The following is a 20,456-nucleotide window of genomic DNA, read 5'->3' as shown; positions in this document are numbered from 1 at the left end:
AAAGCCCAGGCTGCCAAATACCAGGGTTCTCACTTGGCCATTCTGAAAGCATGACTAACCCCCAGTGAATAAGGATGAAAAAATTCAGTATCAGGGGATTGATTTTTCTTATATTGAAAGCCGTAATTCAGAATGGCTAAAGGCTGATGCATACCTCACCATTATTACTGATAAAAATACTAGCCTTCGTCAGCCTGTCTTTCCAGTTAACAGTGATACCAAGAGGCCAAAGATCCATATGCCGTGTCCCCTGTGTGTGTGTGTGTGTGTGTGTGTGTGTGTGTGTGTGTCCACATGCATGCACATGTGTAAGCACGCATGTGGAGGCCAGAGGACAACCTCAGTGGCATTCCTTAGATGCTGTCCACCTTTCTTTTATTTTGAGACAGTTTCTTATTAGCCTGGATCTTGCCAAATGCTAGCCGGGTTGGCCAGTGAGCCCCAGGGAACCTTTCTGTCTCCACCTCCCAACACTGAGCTCCTAAGGCTGCACCACCAAGACTGGATTTTTATAGGGGTTTGGGGGAATTGAACTCAAATTCTTGTGCTTGCAAAGCAAACACTTTACAGACAACTATCTCCCTTGACCCCACAGAGATCGTTTCTAAGACTGCTTCCAACCATAGACAGGAAAAAGGAAACCAGGCACTGGTCCCTCAAGGTGATACTCCACTTAAGCTTCAAGGCAATTTCAGTTCCCTCCACAACAATGGCTGTGCTTGTTTTGTTCTGCTACATCAGTGTTTCTCAACCTGTGGGTCATGACCCTTTGGAACCCATAGGACCCTTTCACAGGGCTCTTCAAGGATCACCAGAAAACATAGATATTTATATTACAATTCTTAACTAATAAAATTGCTGTTGTGAAGTAACAACAAAATAATTTTATGGTTGTGGGTTACCACAGTATGACCTATAATTGAAGGATTGAAGCATTAGGAAGGTTTGAGAGCCACTGAGTTACATGAATGTTTGACAAGGGTAAGGTAGCTCTGTCTCCAGACCCCTCAGTCCAGGACTGCTTCTCCAGTAGGGAAGCCATCTGTTGTGGTTTATTCAGGACTGAGGGGGGTTCCCAGGGCAGGGACTTTTACAGCTAAAACCAGAGAAGTTCAGGGGAGACTGGGGTGAGTTATTTTGATCTATGGCCTAATTGTTTAGTGCTAGCCTCACAGTCTCCTGCACTCAGACCCTTGAGTACAAAAGAAGGGTCACATATGCTTGGCACGTGGAAGTCTGGTGGTCCTTGTCTCTCCCAGGCAGGGACTCCCAGGCTCAGCCATGGGCTTTCCATGCATTCACACACCCCACACTTCCTACTAATGTTTCCCTAACGGTCACCTGACCAACAGATGAGAAGGCAAGAGTGAGGCTCAAATCTGTATGTCAGCAAAGTCTTGCACGGACAGGACTGATATAAATATTTAGGTTTTTTTTTATACCAATTGTGCTTTGAAAATGTTTGCTTTTAAATCAATAAAACCAAAACTATACATATTTAGGAGAACTGTATGAGGTTTCGACCCATGAATTGCGTGCGTGCACGCGCGAGCACACACACGCACACACACACACACACACACACACACACACACACTGACGGTCAAAACCCAGGTCTTCATTATGTGCTAAGCAAACATTCTATAGCCACAGCCTTGAACAATTTTTAAATTGGGATAAACATATGTATCATCATAAATGTTTGTCATGTCTGGTTTTTTTTTCTTTTCTTTTCCCTGAGAATTGAGCCTAGCTACTCACAAACACTAGGCCGACATGCTGCCAATAAGCTACACTCTTAGTCCTCAATAACTGTGAAAGTCTCCAAAATCCCTTTAATGGTTCCAAATAAGCAATGCATTGGCGTCATCTGTAGTCGCATGGCTGTGTCCTAGCATGTGAGAACACGTTACTCCTCTCAGCTGTCACTAACACATCACTGATCAGCATCCTCCAACTCCCCTGTACTCTCTCCACTAACAACCACTCCATTGTTAACTTCTGTAAAAGCAGCTTTCGTAGAGTCTACGAAAGAATGACATCCTGCAACACCTGCCTTTGTGTACTTAATTTGTTTCCTATAACATGATGGCCTCCAGGCCCATTTGTGACAAATTACATAGTTCTGTGTTTCTCATGGTGGAGAGACTGCACGTTCTTACCCACTCATCAGTTAATGACTGCCATTTTTGTTGTTGTTGTTCTTCTTATGAACTATGCCACAATTTGCACTGGGATGTAGATGTCTCTTTAAACATACTGACTCCATCTCCTCCGAGTGTATATTCAATAGAGAGACTGTGGGACCATACGCTAGCTTGTTTTTTAAACTGAGGACATGCCTACCTTTCCATAATGGCTGTTGAAATTTGCACTGGTACGGATACTGTGCAGAGAATCCATTTCTTCACATCCTTTTCAGTATTTGATGTTTTGGGTCATATGACTAAGACAGATTCTTCCCCACCACACCCCTGCCTCCAGCATGGAGACAAATGCCTGCAAGCCTAGCATTTAGGTAGAAACTAGAGGATCAAAAACTCAAGTCCAACTCTGGCTACACAGTAAGACTGAGGTCAGCCTGGGCAACCTAACCAAGTTTCTTGAAAGATCTTTGTACTCTCCCAAAATTAAGTAAAAGGGTTATTTCATAGGTCTAAATTGCTGTAAATACATAATTTCAGCTATACTGGAAATACCAAGAAAAATGTCACATCACTCTTGATAATGTATTCAGTGATTGAAAGTGGCAAGGCCCAACCCTGTCTGTCTTAGAGTTTCTCCTGCCGGGATGAAACACCATAACCACAAGCAAGTTGGAGAGAAAAGGGTTGATTTGACTTACACTTCCACATTGCAGTCCATCACTGAAGGAAGTCAGAGCAGGAACTCAAGCAGGGCAGGGACCTGGAGGCAGGGGCTGATGCAGAGTGCTGCTTCCTGGCTTGCTTCCTGAGTTGCTCAGTCTGCTTTCTTATAGAAGCAAGAACCACTGTCACAGGGATGGAACCACCCACAGTGGGCTGGACTCTCTCTTGTCAATCACTACTTAAGAAAATGTTCCAGAAGCTAACCTACAGCCCTATCTTATGGAGTTATTTTCTCAACTGAGGCTCCCTCCTCCTCTCTGATGACTCTAGCTTGTGTCAAATTGACACAAAACTAACCAGCACAGTGTGGAAGGGAATTTGATGAGCACGCCAAACAAAATTACAACAGCCTTTAATCTTGTTTTGGGGATGGGGGATACTAGATCTATTCATGACTCATATAATTAAAACAGCTCAAAAGTTAAAGATCTTACTTACCATACTTCTGGGGAAGGGAGGAAAGACAGATGTTAGAACTGTAAACTAACTTAGGCTTATTGCAAATGGTTATGACAGAGAATGAACAGCACTCCGTCCCCCAGACAGCATTCGCTGCCTGTCGGTAAGCAAGACTCATTTTCAATAAGAGGTTCAGAGACCTCACAGGGCCCAGTGACCCTAGGGGTGTGCTTGGAATCTGCGCTGTTCACTCTTACACTGGACGTCTAAGAACCGAGTCACAGACTTACCAGCAAGTGATACAAACTGACCTGTCATCAGATCCTTCTTGTAATAGCAGAAGATTGGAAACACACATTTGAACCACCGGAGGATGCTCAATGGACCCCACCCACCATGACCAGGCAATGCAGAGCCAAGAAGGAGTTAGAAAGAGCGGCGACGTATCAGGCATCTATTGGAAAGCAGAGAGGAAGGTGCAGACCACGTGTATAGTCCACAGGAATCATTAGCTGCTTTTCTTGTGACTGTGGCCAACGTGCCTGATGGAACCAACTTAAAGGAGGGAGAGTTCATTTTGATTCGTCATTTCAGAGGGATTATGGCCTATTCGGGTAGAGAAGGACACATAGTCAGCGGTGGCTCCTTCTGAGGGGAAACAAGTCACCAGCTATGACATGACACAGGAGGCTCAGAGCTCAGGGGGACCAAGGCCAGGTATAATCTCCTGAGGCCTGCCCCAGTGGCCGGCTTCCTCCAGCCTGGTCACTTAAGGCAACAGAGTCTTCAAAATAAATTGGCCGCCAACTATTCAAACCTCCAACTGTGGGAGACAGGGCAACAGGATGCTATCTTCCTCGTTTGTTTTTTTTGTTTTGTTTTGTTTTGTTTTGTTTTTTGAGACAGGGTTTTTCTGTGTGGCCCTGGCTGTCCTGGCCTTTCTCTGTGGACCAGGCTGGGCTAGAACTCAGAGATCTGCCTGCCTCTGCTTCCCGAGTGTTCAGATGTAAAGTATGTACCACCACCACCCAGACGGTATGGACGTATGCTATCTTTCATGTAAATGCTAGAGGAGTAGGGCTGGGAGATGGCTCAGTCAGTGAAGTGTTTGTCACGCAAGCGTGAGGGCCGGAGTTCAGATCCCCAGCATCTGTGGAAAGGCCAGGTTTGGTTCATGCATGTAACCCTTAGAGCTGGGGAGTCAGGACACATGGAGGAAATTAGATCCCCAGAGATGGACGGCCATCACTCCAGCCATTGATGAGCTCTGGGCTTGGTGTGTGACTTTGTCTTAGATACATACATACATACATACATACATACATACATACATACATACACAAACAAATAAATGATAGTCATTGATAGAAGAAACCCAATATCAATCTCTAGCCTACACATGCATGTATATACACATGTATGCACATCAACATGTCTATGTACAGAAAATATGCACACATATATACACTCTATACACACACACAACATTTAAAAATTAAAAAAATTAAAGTTGAGCCCTATAACCTGAAAATTTGATCTAGAATATCAATATGATACATAGTAGTTCCAAATGTCAAAATAAATACTTATTTTCCTAGGACATAGAAAGCACACTTTCCACCTGCTTTGCATATCTAGACACCAACAGTCAGTGAAGGAGGAAATATATGAATTCTGAAGTAGGAAATGAACAGGGTGAGGCCAGAAGACCTTGTCGCGGACTTGAAGGCTATACAGGACCATTGTATGCCAGAAGGTTACAGGAGCCAAATCAAAGGCTCCCACCAGTTCCATAAGGGATGCTTGAACACCAGCAAGCTAAATGGACGTGACAGAATGAAATACACCAAATGTATTTACAAGTGACTGTGCCTTTGGATAATAATTCAAGACGCTGAGGACATGAGTCCAGCACCCCTGCTTTTCCTCAGCCTTGTCCCCTCCTTGCCCAGTCTGGCTATCTTAGTTAGCTGTACACAGAGTAATTGTGTTGGGTCAAACAATGTTGTACTCAAAGCCAAGGTGAATCTCTCAGTGCAGTGTGTGTCAGCTATCACACAACCCCACTGCATAGACAGCATCTACCTGGGTAACACCAAACTCCCCTGGAGAAACTTAGGATAGGGGAGAACCGGTGTGAGCATCAGACTCGTGCTTGGCCATCGGTGGTAAAGCCCACCACCTCTGATTTCAACCTTGCAAATCTTCACCTGGCACCCACGAGGATGGCAGGCTAGCCTGGCAGCGTTCAGAAAATTACTCAGAGGTTAACGCCCGTCTCACTAATTGTCTTTGACAGATATTGGGACACGAGCAGAGGCAAAGGTTTATCTGAAGCTCCTCCACCCACTGTGTTTCAGGGCCACCAAAGGCCTAGCCATTTGCTGTAGGGAAGGGTCTTCTTCAGTAATGAATTCAGAAGTGCTTGGCAGAGTTTAAAAACCACTGTTTTGCATGTCATGACATAATGATGGACCGAGGCATTCTGGGATGACTTCAACACTTTTTTTTTAAATATTGATTGATTGTGTGGGCATGCACATGTCGTAATGCACATGTGGAGGTCAAAGGACAACTTCCAGGTGTCAGACCATGTGGGTTTCAGGGATCAAGCCTAGGATGTCAACCTTGGCAGCAGACACCCTTAGCTACCATCTTGTGGGCCCAGGGATGCCATTTAAAACTGTCAGCCAGGGAGTACAGAAAACTTTGCAATGAATATATTTCACAAAACAAAGAAGAATGGACATGTTTGCATAATAAAGACTGAACTCATTGCCAATGAATTCTTACAGAGAATTTACCATAGTGAAACCTCCAAATCTAACTGCCGTTGTCAGCAAGAGAGACCAGAGGAACACATGAAAGACGCCAGGAGGGTATAATCAACAATGATCAACATATGAAAGATTCTGCAGGACATATGATTTTTTTTAAACAAATATATTACAAGGAAAAAAATGGTTGTCTCGAGGAAACTTAAGAGGCATGTTAACCAAGCAAAATCGATGTGCAAACTTTGTTTTGACAACTCATCTATGAAAAACCATCAGTAGGACCTGGATAAACAACTCAAGGGGTAAGAACACCTGCTGTGCAAATATGAGGACCCAAGTTTCGATCCTGGAACCCAGAGAAAACCACTGGGTGTGTCCACCCATTAACATCTAATGAGGACAGGCACAGGAGGATCTTATTGACACGGGGTGTATTGACCATCAACTTATCTCAAGGGGGTGTGGCTGTTGATGCTCTTCTCTGGCTTTTGGGGTACACACAGCTGCTCACTCATATATGCTGTAAGGAGACAGTCGGGAAGCTTAACCACGAAGGGGAATCTGATGATAGTCAGGAGCCACAGTTAACTCTCTTACGTTGCGTTAGCTTGCACATCTGGTTTTGAAGAGAAAGTCCTACTTCTTAGAGCACTAAGTATTCACAGATGAAGGCCCTCAAGTCTAGAGCGGGCCATGACCAGAGGCTAGGGAGGAAGTACAGATGCAGGCTGGAGATGAATCAAGGGTGGGCAGATGGTTATTATTAAACCTGCTCATGGCACACTGGAGGCCGACTCCACTGTGTATGTTAGATTTTTTTACATGGGAGAAAGTGGTGTTTTTAGGCAAAATACTATTCCTCCTCAGATAAATACACTTGAAGAAAAATTTCGACGTGGCTATAATGTGTTGAGCAGAATCAAAGCACTTGTCAGTACGAGCAGGAAAGCCCACACTTTGCCAAGGCTGAGGCTACCTCTTTCCTAAACGACCCTCAGGAACATTTGGTCCCGTGTCTATACCTAAGTAGGCGGCCTGTTTTAAATTTACTTTCTGGAAATTATTAGCAGAAAGAGGGGGTAAAAACTAAGATTACTGTCAACCCAGGAAAAGACATCAGCTGTTTTAAATGTCAGCGTGCTGCACGCCAGAACCCATCTGACTGGACCGTCAGGGACCGCCTCCTCTTCCTTGTGCCCACCTCTGGTCTTCCCTTCTCTACCCCCTCTAGCACCATCCTTGTGGCCACAAGCATGTGACATGGTGCAGGGGGTTGGTTTCTGTTGATGCTCTAAAACTGCTCGTGAAAAATGGTCCAATCCTCCTGCACCAAAGGGCTGGGAGTCCTCCCCTGGCTCCTCCCTTTCCCCTCGCGTTCCTTCCTTGGGATCTCCAGGTCAAATGCTTTTGACACACCTATCTGGTAAGAGAAATCCTACGTGCCCCGAGGGCTCGGATCCTATAAACTTCTGACCGGATGTCGGGTAGCTGGGGTGGGATCTACCACCAGGCTCTTCCGGTCCCCCAGCAGAGCACCATCTTAATGAAGTCTCATCTACCGCTCAGACCTGAGAGAAAGGGTTCTCGGGCTCTAGGCTCTAGAAAGCTGACCCTGGGAGCCCCCATGGCGTACAGGAAGTCCTGCTCCAAGTTTCTAACTCTTCCTGGTAACAGGGTTGTAAATTCTTCAGGAGTCACAGGAAATTGGGAAGGTTGCACAAGTTGTTAGATCCAAGGAGATTCCAACTCCCCAAGCTCCAAAAGGCAATTCAAACAGCCACAAATGGACCTTAGGAGGGGATTTCTGCTTGTTAGATAAAAGCCAGTATTCCTCAGGAACGTGTGAACCTGGTTTCCCCCTACCAACCAAAAGGTGTCATTTCCATTACCTGAGGCCAAAGGGACAAATGGCTACCTGTGATGCCTTTTAGCATACCAAGGCACATGCTGGCCTCTGCCCCACCCCCCACTCAGTGTTACAAATATGTGCACACCATTCAAAGTTAATGCCGCCTTCCTGGACTTTTCACTTCCTCCAGCTCCTGGGCTTCCCTTCCCCCAAGTTCTCCATGTAACCCTGAAGTTTTGTGGTGTTTTTCCCCCATTATGTTATCTCTCTCCTTCCCCTCCCCTTCCCCTCCCCTTCCCCTCCCTCTTTCTCTCCCTCCCTCCCCTTCTTCCCCTCTTCCTCTCTCCTTCTCTGTCTTCCTCCTCCTCTCTGTGGTTGGCCCTGTTTGTCTCCTTATGTTTTCTCCTCTGCTATTCTTGCTCTGCACTCTTACTAATAACCATAGCTATTCTCACCCGCCCCCACACGTTTTGTTTTATAAAAATAAAGAGAGAAGGAATATGTTTGGTGGAGGTGCGGTAAGGTGGGGGGGGGAAGGGGGTGCCTCTGTGGGCCCACGCTGAGGCATCCCTTTCCCCTGAGGGACCAGCCACATGACAGTATAGTATAGAATAGAGTTTATTCCTGGCATGGGGAGGGGAGTTGAGAGAAAGGCAGAGAGATAGAGATAGAGATAGAGATAGAGATAGAGATAGAGAGAGAGAGAGAGAGAGAGAGAGAGAGAGAGAGAGAGAGGTGTCAGCCATGAGTATGGGGAGAGAGAATGGGGAAAGGAAATGGGGAGAGAGGGGGAAGAAGGTAAGGGAGCAAAGGCAGGAGAGCAAGAGAGAGAGGAGTCAGGCATACCTGGCTGTTCCCAGGTAACTGTGAGGCAGAGCCTAGACTAATTCCCACCCACCCCATCTACAATAAAAGCCTTCAACTTAACCATACCGTGGAGTGGTCATGCTCTCAGTTTATACAGAGGTCCCTCCAGGTAAGAAGAAATGAACCTTCTGTGACCTGCCAATCTGTCGCCAGAGAGGAAGAGCCCTCCAATAAGAACTCCATCCCCAGATGAGGGTCTGTGAGTGTAAGGGATGGCAGAGCACTGCCCCAGAGGCTTAGTCTCCCCTTTCCCTGATTCTCAACTGATTCCTTGCTACTGTGGCAGCCCAGCATGAAGGGTGCCAGGGACACCAAGTCCCTAGGAAAACCCCTTTGGGTCCACCCACCCTGAGTGTATCTCACCCAGAGGCACTCAGATCCCAAAGTGGAATCCCAGTGTTTCTCTGACCTTCTAGACTCATGGTCTCTTTATGGTGGAGTGGGGTTGTAGCCTTGGGTTCGGATTCATGAACATGGAAGCCAAAAGAGCAAGAGAACTTCTATCCAAATGGCAAATGTGCATGCCGTGTCATCTGCTGACCTCCCACGTCAACACTGCATCCTGCACATAGCTGCCTGTCACCTGTAAGCGTGTTACCTGTTACCTCTTAGTTCCCGGACCCAGCTACAGTATCAGGCCTGTCTCAGAGGCATGAATGGCAGAGGTTGAGTCAATAATAGGAAGAAAGGCTCGCTGTGGGAGCCTTCCAGGAAGTGCGCCCCTCCTTTGGCCCCTCGCTTTATAGCTACAAAATTAGCCGCCTTTTGCCAACTTCTGGGAGCTTTAGAGTTAAATTTCCAAGGAAAGTGGCCTAAAATACCAAAATTCCTCATCCCTCAGCTTCGGGGGATGAGGAAATCTCCCAGAGGTGCCTGCCTCAGTGCCCTGGATGACTCCACTCTGCAGAGCCTCCAGCTCCTGTCCTTATGTTCCAGTTCTGAGCCCTTACATTGGGCAAGCTTACACAGGAGGATGGATGGGGACAGCAGAGACTGCATAGCTAGGGAGCCTCAACCTGGGGGCCATGCCACAGTCATGGTACGAGGAGACTTTTTAACCTGTCAAGATTTCCGTCCTGCTCTAGATCTCTGGGGTGCGGCCCAGGCACTGATGAGTTATGAAAATTCTCTAGCTATTGCAGTCTGTAGCCAGGATGGACAGTCCCCTCTGGGCTCTGGGTGCCCCCAGCTCCTCCTGATGGGCGATGTGAAAATGTGGCATGACGACGGAGCTGGAGCATGACTCCTGCAGTGGCCTTTATGACCTTAAATGTTGTCACTGTGGGCCACACATTATGACGGATGTCCTGCTGAAGGCTCTTCTCCAGCTAAGGTGCAGTCCGGCAATCGGCACAACTCCACAGTCTGGAAAACAGTCCCAGGTTGGGGCTGTTTGTTCTGGGAGAGCTGCTGAGCCTCTGCCTCCAGACTCCCAAGAGCATGGCAGGAAGGCAGAGAGAAGTGCAGATGGGGGTATGAGCTGGGCTTTCGGGTCAGTCCGATTCCAGATCAGATAACTTTATCTATCCGAGCCTCCTTTTTTTCTGCAGCCTGGGGTGAGCGGCTCTGGCTGCCTTGCAGTTAAAGCGAGGAGAGGAGGTAAGAAATTGTCCTTCTCTGTGCCTGTTAATGGTGCTAGGGGAGGCCCAAGCTGGACCTGTGTCAGGGAGAGGGGAGGAGGTGATTCGGTCTGTGTCCCTATAACTAGCACATGGGCTCACCCTCAGCGCCTTGCTCACTGTAAATGTCCCCCACTGAACTTCATGTTCATGTCCGATGAGGGCTGAGGGCTGTGAAGCTCAAGGGCAGGTGTGGCAGCCTCTAGATCACAGCCTGGGCTTTTACACGTCGAGTACCTCAAGGTCTTGAGGATGCCATCACAAATGTCACTGTCATTGGCTTGGAACTGTCTGAGAACAAGAAGAAGGGCCCTCAGTCTTTGCAGGCTGACAGACAGGAGTGCAAATCTAGGCTTGCTTTAGGCTAGCTTCACGAGACCCTCTGAGCCTCGGTTCATACACTTTAAATCAAAGGTAATGATGTTTACAGACAGTGCTGGAAAGGCGTACCCCAAGAACAGTATATGGGACACTACGGATAAGTTCTAGGCTTGCTTGAGTCAAGGCTCTGACTCACTCAGGACAGCCAGGTAAAGCTGGCACAGGCGTGGTGAGAATGGATGACAAAGCCCCGCTTATCAGACCTGCCGGAAATCCTCAAAGTTTCTGCCTCCACCCCCAAAGGAACCAGTGACCTCTCTGACCATGATTTTTTTTTCTTTTCTTTACTCAGAAATTAGGTTATCACTTCCCAGGAAGGGTTCCCTAACTGCTTGCTATAACCTAAGACCAGATGAGTAATTTTCTCCCCGAACCTGCCCACCCTATGTCTGTGGTGAATTTTCTTTCTGTCTCCCCACTGGATGACCAGCACCATACAGGCAGGGCTATCTCCATCGCCATGGGTCTGGCATTCAGTACAAGGCCTTACCCCCAATGCAGTGTGAAGATACAGTAGCATCAGGTTTGCCTCTGTCTCCCAGATGGTGCCAGCTGATGCCCACCCTAAGACCCACTCATGGCAAGCATGCTGAAGGTCCATTCAATCCAGGAGCACTTAGAGATGGCTGCCATCTTGGTTGCTGACTATAAAACCCTGGGATGGGGGGAGGTCCCCATCACTCACTTGCATGGTGTGTGAGACCTGGCTGTGTGACCAATGCTCCTTTGAGACTGGTCTGTGTCCAGTGACAAGGTCCTGTTACCTCAAGGAGGAGGTAGAGTTGAGCTGCACAAGAATACATTTCCCGGAGGGCAAGGCAACCCCACGCTAGGGGACGGTGGCCTCGTTTATCTATCTGCTCCCAATGACTCTTTCAGTGATCATGGCTGAGGTACTACCTCTCCACAGTCTAGGCTTGCAGGGGGCTGTGTCACTGGGTCCCCTCAGCCTAGACAGAGAACCTATTATAAGGTCTTTGACTATATAGCGCTTGAATGGAATCACTAAAGGGCTTGAAACTGGAGAGGGATGTGTTCTGATTTATGTTTCAATAGAATCTTACTGTTACATTGAGAGTAGTTGGGAAAGTGTGACCACACAATACTCACAGTTAATGTGCACTTGGAATGAGCAAAGGTTTAGTCCTTACTCCGCCCCTAACCATGAGGTAGGCATATTATAGTCAATCTCTTTGTAAATAAAAAAGCTGAACCAAAGAGATTATGTAATTGCCCAAATATCAACCAGTGATTGGTAGATTCAAGATTTGAACTTGAGCCTTAGTTCTAGATTCTGTGTATTTAATCAGCTCTCTAGATGGAGTACATACAAGTATTTCAAAGGAAGAAACTAATATGAACTAATAATGACAATGGTATGAGGGCACAAGAAATAATACAAAAATAATCCCGAACTTTATTACTTCTATTCAACATAATGGTACCAGACTAAGGTATAAGAAAAGAAAGAGTAAATACTAGAAATGAAGAAGTAAAACTGCCTTTATTTGCAAATAATAATCATCAAAAATCTTAAGGAATCCATCTTAGAAAGTTACTATTGGCAATAACAGGATTGAGAAGGGTTCCAGGAGACAAAAATCAGTATATAAACATAATTTGTTTCTGTCTACCAGTAATAAACATCTCAAAAAAGAAAGTAAAAACAAAACCCCCTTAGGTAGTCTAAAGAAATATGTAACATTTAGAGACATTTTAAACCATGTATACTCAAGCCCCATTCACTGAAAACTATGGGAAATCATTAATAAAAATGAAGGAGAAATTAAATGGCGAGATATACCATGTTCATGGACTGGAAGATCTTATGTTGTTAAAACATCAATTTATCTCCAATTTGACCCATGAAATTGTAATAAGAATTCCAACATGTTTTCCTTGTAGAAATAGGAAAACTAATAGTAATATTTATATAGAAATGTTAATGACCTACGATAGCCAAATAATATTTTAAAAGATATATCCATTGGGAGACTGGGTGTTACATTTGATTTTCAGATATACTGTAAATCTAAGGCCCAAGACCAGAGAAACAGATCAGAGAGTTGTCTCAGTCAGGGTTTCCACTGCTGTGATAACTTGGGGAACAAAAGCAACATGTACTGGAGGTTAGTTTGGCTTACACTTCCATATCACAGTCTATTAGCAAGGAGAGTCAGAGCAAGACTTAAAGGCAAGAAGCAGGAACTGAAGTAGAGGCCGTGGAGGAATACTTCTCACTGGCTTGCTCCTCACAGCTTGCTCAGTCCACTTTCCTATACAACTACCAGCCTAAGGGATGGCACCACCCACAGTGGACTGAATCCTCCCACATCCATCATTAATTTTCCTTAAAAAAAAAAAAGCTCTACAGAGTCTTTATCCAGACTTTGGGAGGTACTTTCTCAGTTGAGGGTACTTCCTCCCAAATAACTCTAGTTTGTATCCAGTTGACTTAAAACCAGGGCTGGAGAGGTAGCTCAGCAGTTAAGGGCTTTGAAGTGCTGGAGTTTGATTCCCAGCATCTAGAAGGTGGTTCACAATTGTCTCTTACTCCAATCCCAAGGGATCAGATGCCCTCATCTGTCCTCCATGGGCACAGCATGCACATGGTGCCTAGACAGATAAGCAAGCAAAACACCACATTCAGATTGGTTTTAAAGTTGACTTTAAAACTAACCAACAGACCAATGCAAAAATAAAACCACATAGATGGTCAGAAAAGATGCTCAGAAAAAACCCAATAAGGAATCCTAAAAGTTCAGTGGGTAGAAGAATTTATTCTTCAAATGAAGCAAGATACCTGAGTATCTATAAACAGAAATACAAAAGAACCTCAATTCTTACCTCAGACTATATGCAAAAACTGAAAAAAGCATAGAAACAAATATAATGGCCAAAACTATAAAATTTCTAGAAAAAATATGTGGGATTCCCTAATGTATAAAATGAATCAACTATAAAAGAAAAAGTGGTCACAGATTTTGTCACAGTTCAAAGCCATTTTTGAAAACAACAACAAAACACTATTGAGAAAATGAAAAGCCAAGCTACATATCAGGAAAAAATATTTTAAAATATTGTCTATTCTGAACTGGGCGTCTCACGTTTTTAATCCCAGTGTTTAGGAATCTGGGGCAGGAGAATCTCATTGAGTTTGAGGACAGCCTGGTCTACAGAGTGAGTTCAAGGACAGCCAGGGCTACACAGGACCTCCGGAAGAGTAGTCAGTGCTCTTAACCACTGAGCCATCTCTCCAGCCCAATAATTAATTAATAATTAATTTTTTGAACAGAGGTCATCATGAATTTGCACACTATCCTTACACAGCAGCTACGCTAACCACTGTGCCATTCCAGTGTTAGTATATGTATACCAAATGTATATATAAATATATACATATGTACTGTATATATAAATATAAATTTATACAGTGCAGCCTTCTCTGAAGCCACTGAGAAAGCCCAGCTAACTGCAGGCTTGAGGTAAAGGTCACAGGAGACATCCATACAAAGGCCCTGCACCCTGTCCCTTATGACCTTAGCAACAGAGAAGCTTCACCCAGCTGACCCTTCTCTTTCTACATCTGAGGAAATACCCTAGGAGCAATCCTGGCTTCTTCCTCCCGCTTTCCTCTTCCTGGCAGTCTGTGGCCAGCATCTGGAGAAGGATGCTGTCAGTCTCTCTCTGTCGCTGCCCATGGGCAGGGCTTGGTGTGAGCACACTGGGTAGTAGTGGGGGATGGGAGGTGGGTGCTGTGGCCTGGAGCACCTGGGGAGCCTAGCAGTCAGGGCTACAGGCTTCTGATTTTGCTAATTTCCTCCAGGAATGACCGCCATTCTTCATTTGTCGCTAGGTAACAACGGGACTCACTCTTTGCTTTCACTGTTGTCCCTACCTCGAAGTCCTCAAACCGTGGTGGCTTTTGCTCTATAAATACCAAGGAATGGCTTGTTGCTCCATAAGGGTAGGGACTGGTGACCCTGAGGAATGCCTCCAGCTGATCACAACCCTGGGAGGCAGAAGAAACCAGAGCTGGGATGCCGCAGGGTTACCTAGCTGCTCTGCCTCAGTGTCACGTAGGGGAGTGAGGATGTCTCTGCTCTCAGACACACTGAACCCTGAGCAGAGGGCTGGAAATGTCTATTACTTGCGACGCATAGAAAAAAATCTTCATGAGTCTGAGCGATCACACAGAGGATCCACACTTGTAGGCTTTCTCACACTGCTTCTAAGCCAGGACATCATTGGTGGGCTTAAACTGCTAAGTGCCACAAAGAGTCCATGTGACTAAGTGTAAAGGGAGATTCCTTTCTGTGGTCAGTTGGCCAAGCATGTTGAGATGCCGGATGCTCTCTGCACGGGACAACGGCAACAACTTCACTGTTTCTCTCTGCAAGACGGGATAATTGCAGGCAGAAGCTTTTACCAGATTAACTGCCAGGTACCATTTCTTGAGAGAGATTTTATGGTTTAGAAAAAAAATTCCTTTTTACTCTTAATTTCCCCTTTTACAGGAGCTCACCGAGGTCAGAGCGGTGCTTGCTGGTCTTGGTATGAACATGTGTGTGCCCTGTAGCATGCACTGTAGCATGCACAGGGAGGTCAGAGGACAACTTGCAGGAGCCAGTTCTCTCCTTCCAGCATGTGGCTCCCAGGAGTTGAGTTCAGGTCATTGGTGGCAAGCACCTTACCCTCTGGGCCACCTCTCAGGCCTGTGAGTGCCCTCTTTTTATGGGCATGGCCTATTGACGTCAGGCTTTCCATCCACCACACACACATGCAGTTTTCCTCTGACCGCCACATGCCCACTGTGTCATACATATGCTCACAAAAAATAAACAAATGTAAATAAAATTTTAATCAGAAGTTTAAAAAAAGACAAATCCCTCTCAAAGAAACAAACAGCTTTATCTTAAGAACTGCTGACAGCTCACCCGACTTTTCTTTCCTTTTCTTCTTTCTCTTCCTTTTCCTCCCCTTCTTCCCTTCTTTGGCAACAGTGAAGTGTGTCCTATTTTCTCTGTTGTCAATGTGTGAGTAACAAGTTGCAGGTGACAGCATGCAGGCGAGATTTGCCAAGACTACTTTAAAATGACTTTGCACCACTTCACGTGAAAAGAGGGACTTACAGCCATTTTCCATGTTAACACACACAATTCTCTTCTAGCAGGAAAGGAGAAGGGAGATTTTAAATCATCAGACAAAGTAATGGGTTCCCTTATTGTCGTTTTCACACACTCTTAGTGTTGGCTGACCCTCCTTCCCCACTCCCCTCCCCCATCTCATGGCCCACCATGCTACCCTTCCATTCCCAATAGTTTCCTTCCATGCCCATGTCGCAGATACTCCCTGCCTGTCTCCCTCCAACTCTCCTTGTCTCTCTCATGGTCCCTTTTCATTTCGTGCCTATAACTACCCTCACTCCACACAAATACACAGCCTAACAATTAGAAGCTGGGATCTGCATCCAAGGGAGAACATGTGGCATTTGTCTTTCTGTCTTCACCTCAGCTAATATAATAACTTCCAGATCCTCCCATTTTCCATGAAATTTTCATCATTTCATTTTTCTTTATGACTTAATAAAATTCCATGCATATATACATACGCACACACACATATATATGTATATATATATATATATATATATATATTACACATGTTCGTTATCCCCTCATCTGTTGATGGACATCTAAGCTACTCCTATCCCCTTGCCATTGTGAATAGAGTAATGAACATCTCTATGGTAGAATGTGAAGTCCTTTGGATATGTACTTAGAAATGTTACAATATTCTACAAAGGATCTGACTATCTATGTATGTATCTATGTATGTACTATGTATGTATCTATGTATCTATCAATTTCTGTATCTATCTATGTATCTATCTATCTATGTATGTATCTATGTATGTATCTATGTATCTATCTATGTATCTATGTACTATCGATGTATCTATCTATGTATGTATCTATGTATGTATTATCTATCGATGTACCTATCTATGTATCTATCTATTTAGTATCTATGTATGTATCTATCGATGTATTTATTTATGTATCTTTGTATCTATGCATCTATCAATGTATCTGACGATGTATCTATCTATGTATCTATGTATCTATCTATCTATGTATCTATGTATCTATCTATGTATCTATTGTTTGCTTATTTATATAAATCTACACACACTGTTTTCCATGATGGCTTCACAAGCTTACACTCCCACCAGCGGTGAGAGGTCTCTCTTTCCACATATCCTCATCTGCGAGTATTGTTGTCTTCTTGATGGTAGCTGCTCTTATTGGGATGGCATAGAATCCTAAAATCATTTAAATTTGCATTGAAATGATGACTATGAGGAAAGATGTGCCCACTGCTACAATAGTGGCCTGATGGTTATTGTAACCAGCCAACCCTTTTCTGACTGGATTTGAGACTTTCTCCTCAGATGTGAGTTTGTGTGTGGTACTATAAACCTGCTCAAAAGCCTTTGAGTGTGGAGATCATGGGCCCCAGGGAGGGAATCCACTGGTGGTGTTTTGGAAAGTGACCATATTGTCAAACTATTTTCTTTTTTTCTTTTTTTTTCTTTTTTTCCAGAGCTGGGGACCGAATCCAGGGTCTTGCGCTTGCTAGGCAAGCGCTCTACCACTGAGCTAAATCCCCAACCTCATCAAACTATTTTCTTAATATTTACGTTTATGCCCATAAATTTGTGATGTGTTCAGCCCTGGTCAGAGAAGCTTCTGTAGAGGATGGCGGTTAACGCAGAAATTCCTAACTGGTTAAAGTGCTCAGAGTTAGTGATTGTGGAGTATTTGGTTATAAACAGATCATTCATATCAACCCCCTGACCAATCCAAGTCCCAGGAAATATCAAAGAACGATGAGAAAAATGTAAAAGCCAGAGGATAGGAAGAAAAGCTAGGAAAGGCTGATATGGACGGTTGCCTGTCCTGCACAAGGTCAGACCACTGAAAATTCCATCATAGGTGAGGGAGGGCCCCTGAGGCCACACCCACAGCTGAGCCACTATTAGTGTTTTATGGCTGCTTGGGGAGGGAGAGTTACTTTGCTTTGAGAATGTAGTCACTGGAGGGCTGGCCATGTCCCAGTGAATGACGGCCCAGCATTTGTGTGTACATGGTCAGCACTAACTCAATTCAAAGGGCTATTCATTAAAAAAAAAACAATTTTTTTAAAAAGACATGGAATTTGAAGGCAGGCAAGTTGGTGGGTCCTTGGGAAAGCGGGAAGGAGGAAGTGGGGGTGAATAGGATCCAAGTATACATGTATATACATGTATAAAAACTTCAAAAAGTAAATTTAAAATGGTATTCTAAAGAGAAAAGGAAACATTGCTAATGATATTGGTGTCCATAGGCTATGTGCATTCCTGGGAGGTGAGCTGCTACGGAGGAGGAAGGAGGAGGAGGGAAAGGAGAGGAGGGAATGGACCTCCTCAAAGTAACCATATATGGGTCTAAAAAGGAAGCCCACAGTTTTTCACAATTAAAAATGCTAATACTTTTTCCTTTTAATGAAACAAGTTCCTCTTAAAGGGTGAATGAGCCCAAGAGCTCCCTTTGATGTGCAGGACATGGAGCTCTTTGCTCCCTTGTGCAAATGCACACAACTACCTGTCCTGAGGAGGATTTCTTTGATCTTTCTTGCCCTGCAAGTCTGCACTCGGCAATGATTTCTTTGAGGATTTTTATACCTGAGCAGCTTATTTTTACCATTACTGAAAGACATTGTAAATAGGTAAGAAACACTCTTATCTCTGTGTAAAAGAATGTTGTTCTGGCTCCAGATGATTCCAACAAGAAAGCCATCTGCTATCTTTCTTCCCTTGGGCTACGGTTCAGACTTCTTATGTCATTTTTGGAGCATCAAGAAGTACTCAGTACTCTACAGTCAGTAGTTTACAGAAACACTTTTGTCCCATCTCACCTCTCTGGGGACTCCAGTGACGTGTGCACTGGGGTGCTCATTGTTACCCCAGTTCTCACTGTGGGTTTGGGGGGGTTTGTTGTTTTGGGGTGTGTGTGTGTGTGTGTGTGTGTGTGTGTGTGTGTATAGTATTTTTCCTTTGTGTTTCCAGGTGTCTTCGGTTTCCTTATCTCCTCCCTCTCAATCCAATCCACCATTTCCAGTCCAAATCAGCCTCAGCTGTGGGCATTCGCACGTCCGTCCATTCAGCCTGGATCTTAGACTTCCGTAGTATGGATACTCAGTTGTTCCTCCATGTGTCTTCTCCAAGATGTAGTGAAGTAATGTGTGAGACTCCCAGCCCAGCGATTCTATCATCTATGTAAGCTCTGGCTTAGTTCTTACTGGTAACAGTTTCTCTGCGTGGAATATCTTATCTTGCTACATCCCTTCCTATCTGATCATCTTTGAGTGTATGCCTGCATGGAAATGTCACCTTGCCAGGGATTGCATGTTTTGATCTTTCTATAAACATGTTTGAACTTCGTTATGGAACGAGATTAAGTCACTTAAAGACTGGTTTTTTTTTTAAAAAAAAATAATTTTAATGATGTATATATTTCCGTGCTTCTGTGTGGGTGTGTGAACAGCAGTACAGGTGCCCAAAGAGGCCAGAAAATGGCATTGGATCCTCTGGAGCCAGAATTATGGGGTGGGAGGACCAAAGTCCCTGATACAAGTGTTGAAAGTAAACTTGGGTCCTCTGCGAGAGTAGTACGTGTCATAAACTTCTGAGCACCTGTCCAACTCTGAGATTAATTCTTCTAAGGCTTACCTTTAAGTGTGATTATATTAGATCAGAGGAGCATTTAGGCCAGGGCTAATGTTTTTCTGGTCACTGAAGCAGACACTGTGCAATCTGCCTGACTCTTAGAGTTTCCATTCTGGATGGCACAGCCAGAAAGTTTTCTTTCTTGGGCTACAAAGATTTTCCCACTTTGGCTTTTATTTTATTTATTTATTTATTTATTTATTTATTTATTTATTTATTTATTTATTTATTTATTCATTCATTCATTCATTTTGGGGGGGTCATATCTCCACCTCCCCTGTGTGGCTCAACAAATGGACCCTCTGTGTATCCCTAGCGTTTTCTTCCTACAGCTTCTCTTTGCTAACAATTTCCTCTGCAAAGTCAAGCCTTCTTAGGCTCCAGTCCTGTCTTCTCAGATGAAGGAGACTCTCTCAGTCCTCCCTAGCTTGTCCTTCTGGAACGAGCTTGGCATAGTGGGATGCACCTCCGTTGTTTCTCTTGCGTTAGAGATTACAGTTCCTAACTGCTCAATGTCTAATGCTTTAAGAGAGATTGTGTTACCTGTTTGCCAAGAAGTTTTGACTGTTTCGAGTGGAAGTAAGCCTGGTTCGTTAATCCATCCCATTCGGCACTGGGAGTCTCGGATATCCATCTTTTGAGGGGATAAGCCTGAAGTCTCTGTTAGTCATCCATGTGGTGATGTATATCCTGAGACCTTATGAGTCAGAAGCTGTGGGGAAGCAACTCGTTCAGTCCCCTGGGAATGGCCTGTTTTCTTGGAACTTGCTGCGAACACCTTGGCAGCTGGGAGATAAGAGAGGATCCCAAAACGTTCTGTGCTCGGAGAAATGAGTGGCCCAGGCTCGCTTCCTGTTCTAGCTCCACCATCCCTCTGTTTTGTCTTGAACTGACAGAGCCATTTCTGTTACACTGTGGTCGAGG

The sequence above is a fragment of the Rattus norvegicus genome, chromosome 8, assembly GCF_036323735.1.
Source record: "Rattus norvegicus strain BN/NHsdMcwi chromosome 8, GRCr8, whole genome shotgun sequence".
NCBI lineage: Eukaryota > Metazoa > Chordata > Mammalia > Rodentia > Muridae > Rattus > Rattus norvegicus.
Note: the sequence above shows the minus strand (reverse complement) of the source record.